Genomic DNA, 13,024 nt, shown 5'->3' on the forward strand with positions numbered 1-13,024 from the left:
TGTAAATATACTGGTGGGAGAAACGGGTTTTGAAGCCATTCTCACCAGCGGCAGCAAAATGTCGGTGGTATCACGGTTTATTTCATGGATGTGTGCTTGAAAAAGACTGGGCAGTACTAATTTTACTCGAGAAAATATTAAAGGAAACGTTAAGAGGAGAGAGCACTTATTTGCATCCTCAAGTGTATAGCAGTTTGTGTTTCAAGCTCATACTCTTGAGCAAAACATGTTAATTGTGCAAAACATCTACATCTACATACATACTCCGCAATTCATTATACGGTGCGTGGCGGAGGATACCTCGTACCACAACTAGCATCTTCTCTCCCTGTTCCACTCCCAAACGGAACGAGGGAAAATCGACTGCCTATATGCCTCTGTACGAGCCCTAATCTCTCTAATCCTATCTTTGTGTTCTTTCCGCGAAATGTAAATTGATGACAGTAAAATTGTACTGCAGTCAGCCTCAAATGCTGGTTCTCTAAATTTACTCAGTAGTGATTCACGAAAAGAACGCCTTCTTTCCTCTAGAGACTCCAACCCGAGTTCCTGAAGCATTTCCGTAACACTCGCGTGATGGTAAAACCTACCAGTAATAAATCTAGCAGCCCGCCTCTGAATTGCTTCTATGTCCTCCCTCAATCCGACCTGATAGGGATCCCAAACGCTTGAGCAGTCCTCAAGAATAGGTCGTATTAGTGTTTTATAAGCGGTCTCCTTTACAGATGAACTACATCTTCCCTAAATTCTAGCAGTGAACCGAAGACGGCTATCCGCCTTCCCAACAACTGCAATTACATGCTTGTCCCACTTCATATCGCTCTGCAGTGTTACGCCCAAATATTTATTCGACGTGACTGTGTCAAGCGCTACACTACCAGTGGAGTATTCAAACATTACAGGATTCTTTTTCCTATTCATTTATTACATTTATCTATATTTAGAGTTAGCTGCCATTCCTTACACCAATCAAAAATCCTGACCAAGTCATCTTGTATCCTCCTACAGTCACCCAACGACGACACCTTCCCGTACACCACAACATCATCAGCCAACAGCCGCATATTTCTATGCACCCTATCCAAAAGATAATTTATGTAGATAGAAAACAACAGCGGACCTACCACACTTCCCTGGGGCACTCCAGATGGTACCCTGACCTCCGATGAGCACTCACCATCGAGGACAACGTGCTGGGTTCTATTACTTAAGAAATCTTCGAGCCACTCACATACTTGGGGCACCGAGTCAAACGCTTTCCGGAAGTCAAGGAATATGGAATCCGCCTGATACCCTTCATCCATGGTTCGGAAGATATCATGTGAAAAACCTCTCAATAGCAACGATATAGGGGATGGACTTTATGTAATCATATCACACAGTGACGGATACAGGTAGAGGCCAGATAATTTTACGGAAAGCCCCCTCTAATTTGCATACATTTTGAAGAGCATACCCTAAGGTAGAAGATATCTCAGACGCAAACCTCCAGATGTCAGACACTGATATCGGTACCAAACGTTTTGTGTAGATAGAGCATCAATAAAAACATATTTAGTTCGTGTTGCGTGCTGTCGTCCAAAAAATATGCCTGAACGGTAAATAAAAGTAACACCAGAACTACGGACTGTAGGGAAATCGTATGTCAGCTGTGCACGTGAATATCTGTGGCCAGTGAGTCGGTAGAGCATCGTATCGTCGTGTTGTTACATTGGAGAACCTTCTTCTGACATGTAAAAGGACCATACTGAGTTTGTAGCAATGTTCTTTTGGCATTCTACCTTCGCTTCGTTAGTTGGAAGCCTATAGAGTACATTTGTATAGATAGGAAGCGAAAACAACTGCCAAAACATCTTGGCTACAAACTCCAAACGTTCTTTTACATGTCAGATAGATGTTATTCCATATAATAATTTCACTCGTAAACTGTTAAAAAAAGAAAACGCCATCAGCAGATTTCGAACTCTGAACCTCTAGTACTACGGTGTGGCACTCCAACTCATCTACCACAAGTTTTCACGTTCACCGCTCACAGATACTATTTTCCTAGACTACTTAGTTCTGGTGTTACTTTAATTACTATTTACACATTTTATACTGGACGACAGTACACAACACGATCTAAATTGGTGTTTCGGCTGTACCCTATCGACACACAAGATTTGGTACCGTCCTGATTTTCTGATGGTGTCTGGAGGTGTGGTTGTCAGATCTATCTGAAATTTTGTGTGAAGTTGGACAACCAAGTAATAGGATGCAGAAGAGGACAAAACGATAGAGAATTTTCGATCTGACCACCGAAAAACAAAAGATGAAAATGGAGACAAATAGCGGAAAACTGGAAGTGATATAGGAGGTCGATCTGTGTGCTAGACGAGAGTTAGTTAACAGTTTAAGCAACAATTTGGACGAATTTCCAACTAAAGTCGGTGCATTGTACAATTTAAAGCGAATGTTTATGGTGAAGCCTCGTAAACTATTTTTGTATGATGTACAGTGATCACATTGGCATTCAAGAACCAAGCACGTGACGATATATGGAGAATTCTGGAACAGGGAGTGATCGAACCAATGTTATCCCCATAACAAGCCCTTGAGAATTGTGGATTTGAGGCATGCTACGATTCATCTTCTACTGGACAACAGGCAAATTAAAACATTATTTGAAATGGAGAAGATCGACCGGAAAATCTAGAGGAGTGGCTGAACAAGATTCATGGCGTAGAAATTGCCATTCCCTTGGACTTAGGGCAGCTAGCTGGCAGACTGAATTGTAACCGTCTTGCGGGAAATATATCACATTTTTAAACGCTTCCCTTTCAGTCTTTCATTTTGTGTACCTTGAATATGTGACCAAGCTGAGACTGTGAGCTGATAGGGAACAAGACGAATTAGGAATTAGATATAGGATGTGAATGAGCAATAGTTCATGCTCTGACAGCCATGGTAGTGGTGCCAATATTATCCCACTCATATCAGTCCAGAGACTTTTGCTTGATAATAGACACCTCAAAGGCAGTCTTCAGTTCGGTTGCCTTCGAAGAAGGCGAAGAAGCAGTAAAGACAATCCCAAACATAACAGAATTTGGCAAACGTGGCTTCCAAAGGAAGAAAAGAATTGTTCCGTGAGGAAACAGGCAGCTTTCCCCATTGATGGGGACTAAAAAAATTTATATCCTCAGGCATTAGGATGTTTTATGATGATGAAAATAACATACGAAACGTTAGCTCAATGTGTATTACGTCTATAAGAATTCCGCTTCACAGTAACACACATGCAGGTGTAATGAACATTGGGACTGATGTGTTATGTCGGGCTCCAGTAGGATTAACAGAAACTAACGATGTAGCATTTGAGAATTTTAGTACGACATCTCTGAAGTATATTTTGAATTAATGGGATTGCGGCCCAGTCATAAGATACAGAAAAAAGAAAGTGAAAGGTATGAAGTAGACAACCATACAACAGTTCTAGCTCTTGAAGAAAGGAGTATTACTGTTTGCTTTTCCTCTACAATATTACTTTTATTATGCTAACCGGTTTTCAGCATATAAGGCCTTCTTCAGACATTTACTGAGTATTGTTACCAAAGAAGTTACATTGTTTGCAAACATTGGAAGAGGAGTAACACGTCTACACTGAAGCAGAAACATACAGTAAGCAACATCTTTGACATGAAACTTCCTGACAGATTGAAACTGCGTGCCGGACAGAGACTCTAACTCGGGACCTTTCCCGTTCGGGGGAAAGTGCTCTACCAACCATAAAATAAAAAATCGTTGGCAGAAGTCGGAATCGAACTCCGACCACCATAATAGGAACTTAGCATACTTTATTTTTTTAAACATACCTTTCCTTTTTTCACGTTAACACACAGCTTCTTTTATTATTGACGCTACTAGCTAGCAGCTCTTTATTTTTTAAAATTTTTTTAGACCTCTTCCATTTCAGGCGTTGGCCCCTATCACCCATACCAACCCCAAAATCCAACTGAGCTACCAAAGCACGACCCACACCCCGAACTAGCACTCCTGAAAGAAAGGATATTGCGAAGACATCGATTAGCCACAGCCTGGTGGATGTTTCCAGAATGAGATTTTCACTCTGCAGAGTAGTTAGCGCTGATATGAAACTTCCTGGCAATTTCTATAAGGTTCCTAGGAGAGCTTCCGTAAAGTTTGGAAGGTAGGAGACGAGGTACTGCAGAAATAAAGCTGTGAGGACGGGGCGTGAGTCGTGCTTGGGTAGCTCAGTCGATAGAGCACTTTCCCGCAAAAGGCAAAGGTCCTGAGTTCGAGTCTCGGTCCGGCACACAGTTTTAATTTGCCAGGTAGTTTCATATCAGTGCCACACTCTGCTGCAGAGTGAAAATCTTTCTGGAAGCGTCTTTGATAGTGTGGTGGTAATGCAACGAAAAAGTAAAAAATTGAACAGTAAACAAATATAAAGGTAGTAGGCAGGAAACACCTTAACAGAAAATAGGAACAGAAGGGATATATAACAATCTCTACTAATAAACAAAACTAATAAAATAAAATGAAATTAGTACTTGACATGGCTACATCAGGAGGTACAAAATATGGAGAGATACACAAACCAATTAAAATAAGAAACAATTATCAATGTAACTACAGAATACATAAGGAACTTAAGCAATATCAATAAGATAAACAAAAATATATAAATATAGGGTAATGGAGGTGTTTACGGGAACACACAGTAAAATCAATCTGCGAGAGTGTGGTGGTACCGCATTTTAACATACATTATATTCAAAACAGTGGCTGTGTAACAGTTTGTATTAAATAAATGAACAAAGTAAAATACGAACAATATCTGATGAGACCACAACAGGAGGTGTTAAATATGGACAGTACCAGTTAAAAGAAAGCCTTGATTATTGAAATTACAGCCTGTGTGAAATACAGACAACTTCGAAAAAACAAAGGAAATTAACGTATACATGAGAATGGGAATACGTAGTAACAGGCAGTGTGGGAAGTAATGAACAACAGAGATGATGATATAAAATTTAGGTGTGGGTAAGAGTTGAGCTGTAACTGGATATTCAGATCTGGACTGTGAGCAAGATGTTGGCTAATTTCCAGGGCTTCCAGCAGGTTGAGTGTAGTATGTGGGGCAGTGGCTGGCAGTTGTGGCCCTCACGCAGTACATGCTCAACAAATGTGGAGTAAGAATTCAGCAACCTTCAGCTGCGTTCTTGTTCAGCCAGCCTAGTTGCTATGACTCTACCCGACTGACCGATGCAAAATTTGTGGCAATAAGAACAGATGATTTTGTAAACCCCATTGTTGGCTATTAACTGGATCTTACGGTGAAATGGTACAGTCGTCACATGCAAGTGGTGGTGTGCTAAGGAGATGGATTAGCTAATAAACAAGATAATTTAAACGCTTTTTTAACGTTAGTATCTACCAGAGGGAAAACAGGATTTTAACTAACCCTTTAATTGATCACATCTCTAATGGAGTTATACAAACAAGCATTACCAAAGAAAACTCATTCGCCACTTCTCACTGAAACCTTGAGACACTCAGTTAACTCCAAGCTACGGAAAATTACTGAGGCTGTTAGCCACAAAGCTGTAACAGTGACAGGACTCACTAGTAACCGAAGTAAAATTGCAAGTCACTAACAAAGTTAAAATAGCAGTTAAAAGCTCACACCGTATCCCATTAAACGAACTACTTTTTGAACCACTTAATCAATGAAATTCTACAAATCTGTATGACTGTGTGTTGTGTCAAGAATTATCAGCTATAACTGATTAAGGTATCACATCCAGAACCAAAAGACGTAGGTACGGGCTTCAAGAGATGGATTAATTACATGTAACTATAACATGGAACCACTAAGACATGATAAGCGTACATATTATCAAAATTCAATACAGGCTCAAGGATATACAAGCACAAATACTAAGTTACCTCGAATACATGCAAGAAATGCACGTGGAAGTTCAGAACAATTGAACACGCAATTTAAATTGAACTCATTCAGATTTTCACAAATGAACGTTTTATTGCTTTAACTCTGCAATTGTTGTAGTGATTAATAAACTGGCTCAAAGTATCTATTTAATGTGTCAATGGCTCCAACCTGTGTCTTACACAGGAAAGGTAATTATTTAACCATTGTGCCAATCTGTCAGGAAACTTGCCCACAAGCGGCACACTTTTATTACTTCACAAATGTTAGGACGTATTTTATCACAGCCCGATAACTATACCCAACTCATTTCGAACGTGTCTTTATTGTTTGCAAAGAACCTCACGGTGTCAGACAATGAAGAGTGCGATGAGTCTGGGGACTGGGAGAATACCAGAGCTCACGTCATCTCAACAAACGCCATCCAACCTTGTTTTCCTCTCCTGGTCGCTCACCAATCGAACACAACTGAAGATAATCTCCATCACTCATATCCTCTGGTCGCAGCCAGAGAGTTGACCACTATCAATATATTGTCCTAAAGAACTGAACCGTATCGTGAATCGACCTATCGCACCAGAATTTCGTGGATGCTTATCTTCGGCTAGAGGTCGGCTTCCAAGAGGTCTCTGGCCAGCTTCCTCTCTCGCCAACAGCCGCCGAGTTGGCAGGAGTGGCTAGGAGGAAAGTTCATGTGGTGGACAGAGCACCTCGGAGTCATGGGTTGAGAGCTGTGCTCTTCACTATGGGCATGAGGGTGGCATTCCGCCACAGTTGATGACATGCCGGGAAGTGGAGATTTCTCCTCCGGGTCTAAGGACAGGGGCTGCAGACAGCCATCTGTAACATAGCTCCACTCTTCGCGCCGCCATCAGACCGTAACCTGAATGTTTACGTCTCTCCATTAATATCCAAGGAGAAGTGGTTGGTAACGCTTAGAATTGTAGCAGCGTTGTTCTAACTCGTATCACGACATGTCATAAAAGCTGAGTGTCTTGTAAGCTGCGCAAACTTGACTAATGATCGTTAATTGGGTGGACCTCAGTGAGAATCTGATGACTGCTAATTATCATCTTCCCATTTAAATCACTTTATTTGTTTGACAATCTTCAGCCTGCTGTGATAAATCTTCCTTCCAGTTACATGTTTGCTGTTTATTACGCTGGTCCTTTGGTGAGAGAAATGAATATGGGGATGTGACCATATACTCAGCAAATTTTGCCGTTGTAAACAGCATAAAGCTTTAGTGTGACTATAACGGTTTACCTGTTACGGTTCTTTTACTTTGTCCTTGGGGGTGCTCCTACTGGAGTTGGCCCAGAATGGACTCCATACGCTTTTATCTGGTAAACTGGACTGTTTTATTAAGCCCAGTTGTGCAGGTTATGCATCCAAAAAATTTCTTACTTCTGAAAATGCAGCAAAATTGTACCACCTGACTGTAGTACTGGGTTGTGTCATCTGGTACAAGGAATTTTTACTTACCCGTTCTTATTGTAAAACGGATTGGTACTGAAAAAAGAGGGCGACTAATCACTAGATCTAATCCCCAGTGCGTGAGTTCCAGCTGATTTTTGCCACGGTAAATTTCATGTATTCATTTATTGCATTTATATTAACAGCTAATATACACCCCATTGTCTAGGGGAAGCTCAGCGATGTTCCGTCTGAGGGTTAGCTGCCCTCTGTAAGAAAAAACTGAGTTAATGGATCACTAATGAACATGAAAAAGCGTCATGGGACGTCCGCCGCGAACAAGTAGAACGAACAATGAAAAACAAAATAAGATAAAAGAAGTGGTAGCGCCTTGGATTAGTAATCTAAAATGTTCTCAGTTCTGGGTTTGAAACTCGCCACTGCTTACATTTTGATTAATAATCAGCACTGGCGGCCGAAGACTTTCGGCGTAAGAAATCACCCTTATTCTGTCAACGGACTTGTCAAAGACGGGGGAGAGCGGACTGTGTTTCAAGGTACTGTCTTGTCCTTGGGGCGGGGTACGGCAATGGTCAACAACACGAGGATTCAAAAGGTAATGGAAGTCACTGCATTACAGATATATATGGTGTATCCACAAGATATATGGTCTGTAACTGAAAAAGTGTCATGATGATCTCTTCAATGGCCACAGGTTCCGGAATTGTCCCTATGCAGATCTTTGGGAGAGTACTGCCAAAGGGGAAGTGTCCATGAGAGAAAGATTGGATAACCAAGGAAAGGACAATGTTCTACGAGTCGGGGCGTGCAAAGTCAGAAGCTTCAACGTGGTAGGGAAGCTAGAAAATCTGGAAAGAGAAATGCAAAGGCTCAAGATAGATATAGCAGGGGTCAGTGAAGTCAGATGGGTATAAGACACGGATTTCTGGTCAGAGTGTAAAGTAATACCAACAGCAGCAGAAAATGGCAAAGCAGGAGTAGGATTTGTTATAAAAGGGGATGATGGGCTTACGGTGTGTTACTGTGAACAGTTCAGTAATAGGATTGTTGTTAACAGAATGGACAGCAAACCAACATCGACTACTATAGTTGGGGTATATATGCCGACATCGCAAACTGAAGATGAAGAGATGGAGAAAGTATGAGGTTATTGAAAGGGCAGTATAGTACGTAAAGGCGATGTAAATCTGATAGTTGTGGGGGACTGGAATGCAGTGGTAGGGGGAGAAGTAGAACAAAAACATACAGCAGAATATGTCGTTGGGGCAAGGAATGAGAGAGGAGAGAGATAAGAGAAGACTAATTGAGTTCTGGAATAAATTCCAGTTGCTAATAGCGAATACTCCGTTCAAGAATCACAGGAGGAGGAGCGGCACTTCGAAAAAACTGGGTGATTCGGGAAGATTTCAGTTAGAGTACATAATGGTTAGAGATTCAGAATCCAGATACTGGATTTGAAGGCACACACAGGAGCAAATGTAGACTCAGATCACAATGTAATAGTTATGAAGGCTGAAGTTTAAGAGATTAGTCAGGAAGATCAGTGCGCAATGAAGTGGGATACTGGAGTGCTAGAAAAGCTTTCGACGATGTGAAATGGTGCAAATTGTACGAAATTATTGGAAAAATAGGTGTAAGCTACAGGGAGAGACGGTAATACGAGTATACAATATGTACAAGAGGCAAGAGTGAATAATAAGAGTGGACGATCAAGAAAGATGAGCTAGGATTAAAACGGGTGTAAGACAGATATGTAGTATTTCGTCCTACTGCTCAATCTGTACTTCGAAGAAGCAACAATGGAAATAAAAGAAAGGTTCTGGAGTGGTGGAATTAAAATTCAAGGAGAAAGGTTTTCAATGATGTGGTTCGCTGATGACATTGCTATTCTCACTGAAAGTGAAGAGCTACAGAATCTACTAAATGGAATGAACAGTCTATTGAATACAGAATATGGGTTGAGAGCAAATCGAAGAAATACGAAAGTAGTGAAGAGTAGCAGAAATGAGAACGCCGAGAACCGTAAAATCAAGATTGAGAGTCACAAAGCAGACGACGTTAAGGAATTCTATTACCTAGGCAGCAAAATAAACAATGACGGACGGAACAAAGACATCAAAAGCAGACCAGCGCAGGCAAAAGGCATTCCTGGCCAACAGAAGTCTACTAGTATCAAATACAGGCCTTAATTTGAGGAAGAGATTTCTGAAAATGTACGTTTGGAGCACAGCATTGTATGATAGAGAAATATGGACTGTGGAGAAACTAGAACAGGAGAGAATGGAAGTATTTGAGATGTGGTGCTACAAACGAATATAGAAAATTAGTTAGACTGATAACGTAAGGAACGAGGAATTTCAGTGCAGAACGCAGATGGCAGAAATATGTGGAAAATACTAACAAGGAGAAGGGGCAGGGTGATAGGACATCTATTAAGGCACCAGGGAATGACTTTCATATTACTAGAGGGAGCTGTAGAGAGCAAAAGCTGTAGAGCAAGACAGAGACCGTTTAGAATACACCCAGTAAATAAATGGCGGACTGCATCAAAGCAGTCAGAATTAGGGCAAGTTAATCATGTTCTTATGGTGTGTTACAGGTTGTATCGACTGGTATGAACCGCTTGCAAAGCCAAGCGATTGCTCAGAGTATTTTGCAGAAGTGTCAACTTGAAATATCTTATTACAGTTGTTGTATCTTTTGTTACAACATTCTTTAAACTGATTTCAATTGCACTGAATGTACGTAGTTCACGTTCTCTTGGGTGTTACTGAGTGTTGATATAAATTATCTGACTTACTAATAAAAGCTTGTAAGTGCTTTTCTTTTAATCTCATTTGAAGGCCTACACTGTTTTATTATGTAACTTACTATCAATTTTTTTCGTAAAAAGTATTTAATGAATTACACCATATTTATGTATTTGTTTCGCACTGCCCTGAATTTACAACTCCCTAAGTACATCTTTCGTTGAGGGCTATCCTTTAAAGTTTCCTTATTTAGTGCCTTATGTGAATTTTTTGTAATTTTAATAAATTGTCGTCCAGATGTGCATTAACGAATGATGTTCAATCACCATTTGTCGAGGCCTTCGTTGTCCTCCTGGTAGATGTGTACTGAGCTGCCTCATTATTGGTAGCAGAGCATGGCTCCTTTTGGTGGTAAGTCTTATAACTGAATATCACTCACTACATATTTGGAACAGGAAAGTTATTTTTTATCGAAATCTACCTGTATTTAGGTTTTCAGGCCAACGTGGAAGCAAGATGGAGTCTCGACCTGTGATGGTTTGCGCCATATAAAGAAGGAGCAGCTTCACTATGAACTGCGATTTCGGGATCAGGTTTAGGAAGACGATGTCGCTGAATTGGGCGCACATCTTCGTGGGACAGCCGACCCTACGGTCCAGGTGACTAGGGAACGGTTTGATCCAATGAGTAGCACACTCAAGTGGTGCGTTGCTTCTGTGTCTGATCTTGGGACGGTACTTAACAGAGAAGCGTGAGGCCAAATTTTGTGGTATGCGCTTTGCCAGTTATTGCGCGCAAGTACGCACATACACAGAGAAGAGCGCTGACGGCAGATTCGGTGCAAAATATGATTGGAGGCCTTCTAAACCGTCGTGGAAATGTACGCGTCCGGTGTGATCTAGCGGTTTTGTAGTACTCTGCATAATAGCATCTCATACCAGCAAACCAGATGCGACATTGCCTGAAATTGCTCGTACTTTAGGTACTTGTTATGCATGGCTCCATTTTCAAGAGCCATACATAGCCGTGGTATCTAAGGTACTACAGATATTTCTTGTTTTTAGCATCTCTCAGTAGTGACATTTAGTCTGTCCCAGGTAGATCTGTGTATTGCCGAGCAAAGGCCGTATTCGATAGCCTTGGTATCCCACTGCACTGTCTAGGCAATGAGTGTGAGGCAGATTTAAAACTGAATATTTTGTGAACTAGTTTTACAGCAAACTTAAATGTTGTTCTGACCCGAGCGTTTGAAGATTAAATTTTCCTCGTGTTGTGCACTTAATTTGCCAGTAGCCTCTTAAGTGTATGTACACTCCTGGAAATGGAAAAAAGAACACATTGACACCGGTGTGTCAGACCCACCATACTTGCTCCGGACACTGCGAGAGGGCTGTACAAGCAATGATCACACGCACGGCACAGCGGACACACCAGGAACCGCGGTGTTGGCCGTCGAATGGCGCTAGCTGCGCAGCATTTGTGCACCGCCGCCGTCAGTGTCAGCCAGTTTGCCGTGGCATACGGAGCTCCATCGCAGTCTTTAGCACTGGTAGCATGCCGCGACAGCGTGGACGTGAACCGTATGTGCAGTTGACGGACTTTGAGCGAGGGCGTATAGTGGGCATGCGGGAGGCTGGATGGACGTACCGCCGAATTGCTCAACACGTGGGCCGTGATGTCTCCACAGTACATCGATGATGTCGCCAGTGGTCGGCGGAAGGTGCACGTGCCCGTCGACCTGGGACCGGACCGCAGCGACGCACCGATGCACGCCAAGACCGTAGGATCCTACGCAGTGCCGTAGGGGACCGCACCGCCACTTCCCAGCAAATTAGGGACACTGTTGCTCCTGGGGTATCGGCGAGGACCATTCGCAACCGTCTCCATGAAGCTGGGCTACGGTCCCGCACACCGTTAGGCCGTCTTCCGCTCACGACCCAACATCGTGCAGCCCGCCTCCAGTGGTGTCGCGACAGGCGTGAATGGAGGGACGAATGGAGACGTGTCGTCTTCAGCGATGGGAGTCGCGTCTGCCTTGGTGCCAATGATGGTCGTATGCGTGTTTGGCGCCGTGCAGGTGAGCGCCACAATCAGGACTGCATACGACCGAGGCACACAGGGCCAACACCCGGCATCATGGTGTGGGGAGCGATCTCCTACACTGGCCGTACACCACTGGTGATCGTCGAGAGGACACTGAATAGTGCACGGTACATCCAAACCGTCATCGAACCCATCGTTCTACCATTCCTAGACCGGCAAGGGAACTTGCTGTTCCAACAGGACAATGCACGTCCGCATGTATCCCGTGCCACCCAACGTGCTCTAGAAGGTGTAAGTCAACTACCCTGGCCAGCAAGATCTCCGGATCTGTCCCCCATTGAGCATGTTTGGGACTAGATGAAGCGTCGTCTCACGCGGTCTGCACGTCCAGCACGAACGCTGGTCCAACTGAGGCGCCAGGTGGAAATAGCATGGCAAGCCGTTCCACAGGACTACATCCAGCATCTCTACGATCGTCTCCATGGGAGAATAGCAGCCTCCATTGCTGCGAAAGGTGGATATACACTGTACTAGTGCCGACATTGTGCATGCTCTGTTGCCTGTGTCTATGTGCCTATGGGTCTGTCAGTGTGATCATGTGATGTATCTGACCCCAGGAATGTGTCAATAAAGTTTCCCCTTCCTGGGACAATGAATTCACGGTGTTCTTATTTCAATTTCCAGGAGTGTATTTTATATTCTGTGTACTTTATTGACAGTGTGTCACCGCACTTAAGGGGGCATTGGTGGTGTTCTGGGCTTAGCTACGTGCGGTAGGTGGCGTCAGTAACATAATATTTGTTAATGTATGCTCTGTACTTCAGGAGTGTACACTAAACTTGAC

This window comes from Schistocerca serialis, chromosome 6, assembly GCF_023864345.2.
Source record: "Schistocerca serialis cubense isolate TAMUIC-IGC-003099 chromosome 6, iqSchSeri2.2, whole genome shotgun sequence".
Taxonomy (NCBI): Eukaryota; Metazoa; Arthropoda; class Insecta; order Orthoptera; family Acrididae; genus Schistocerca; species Schistocerca serialis.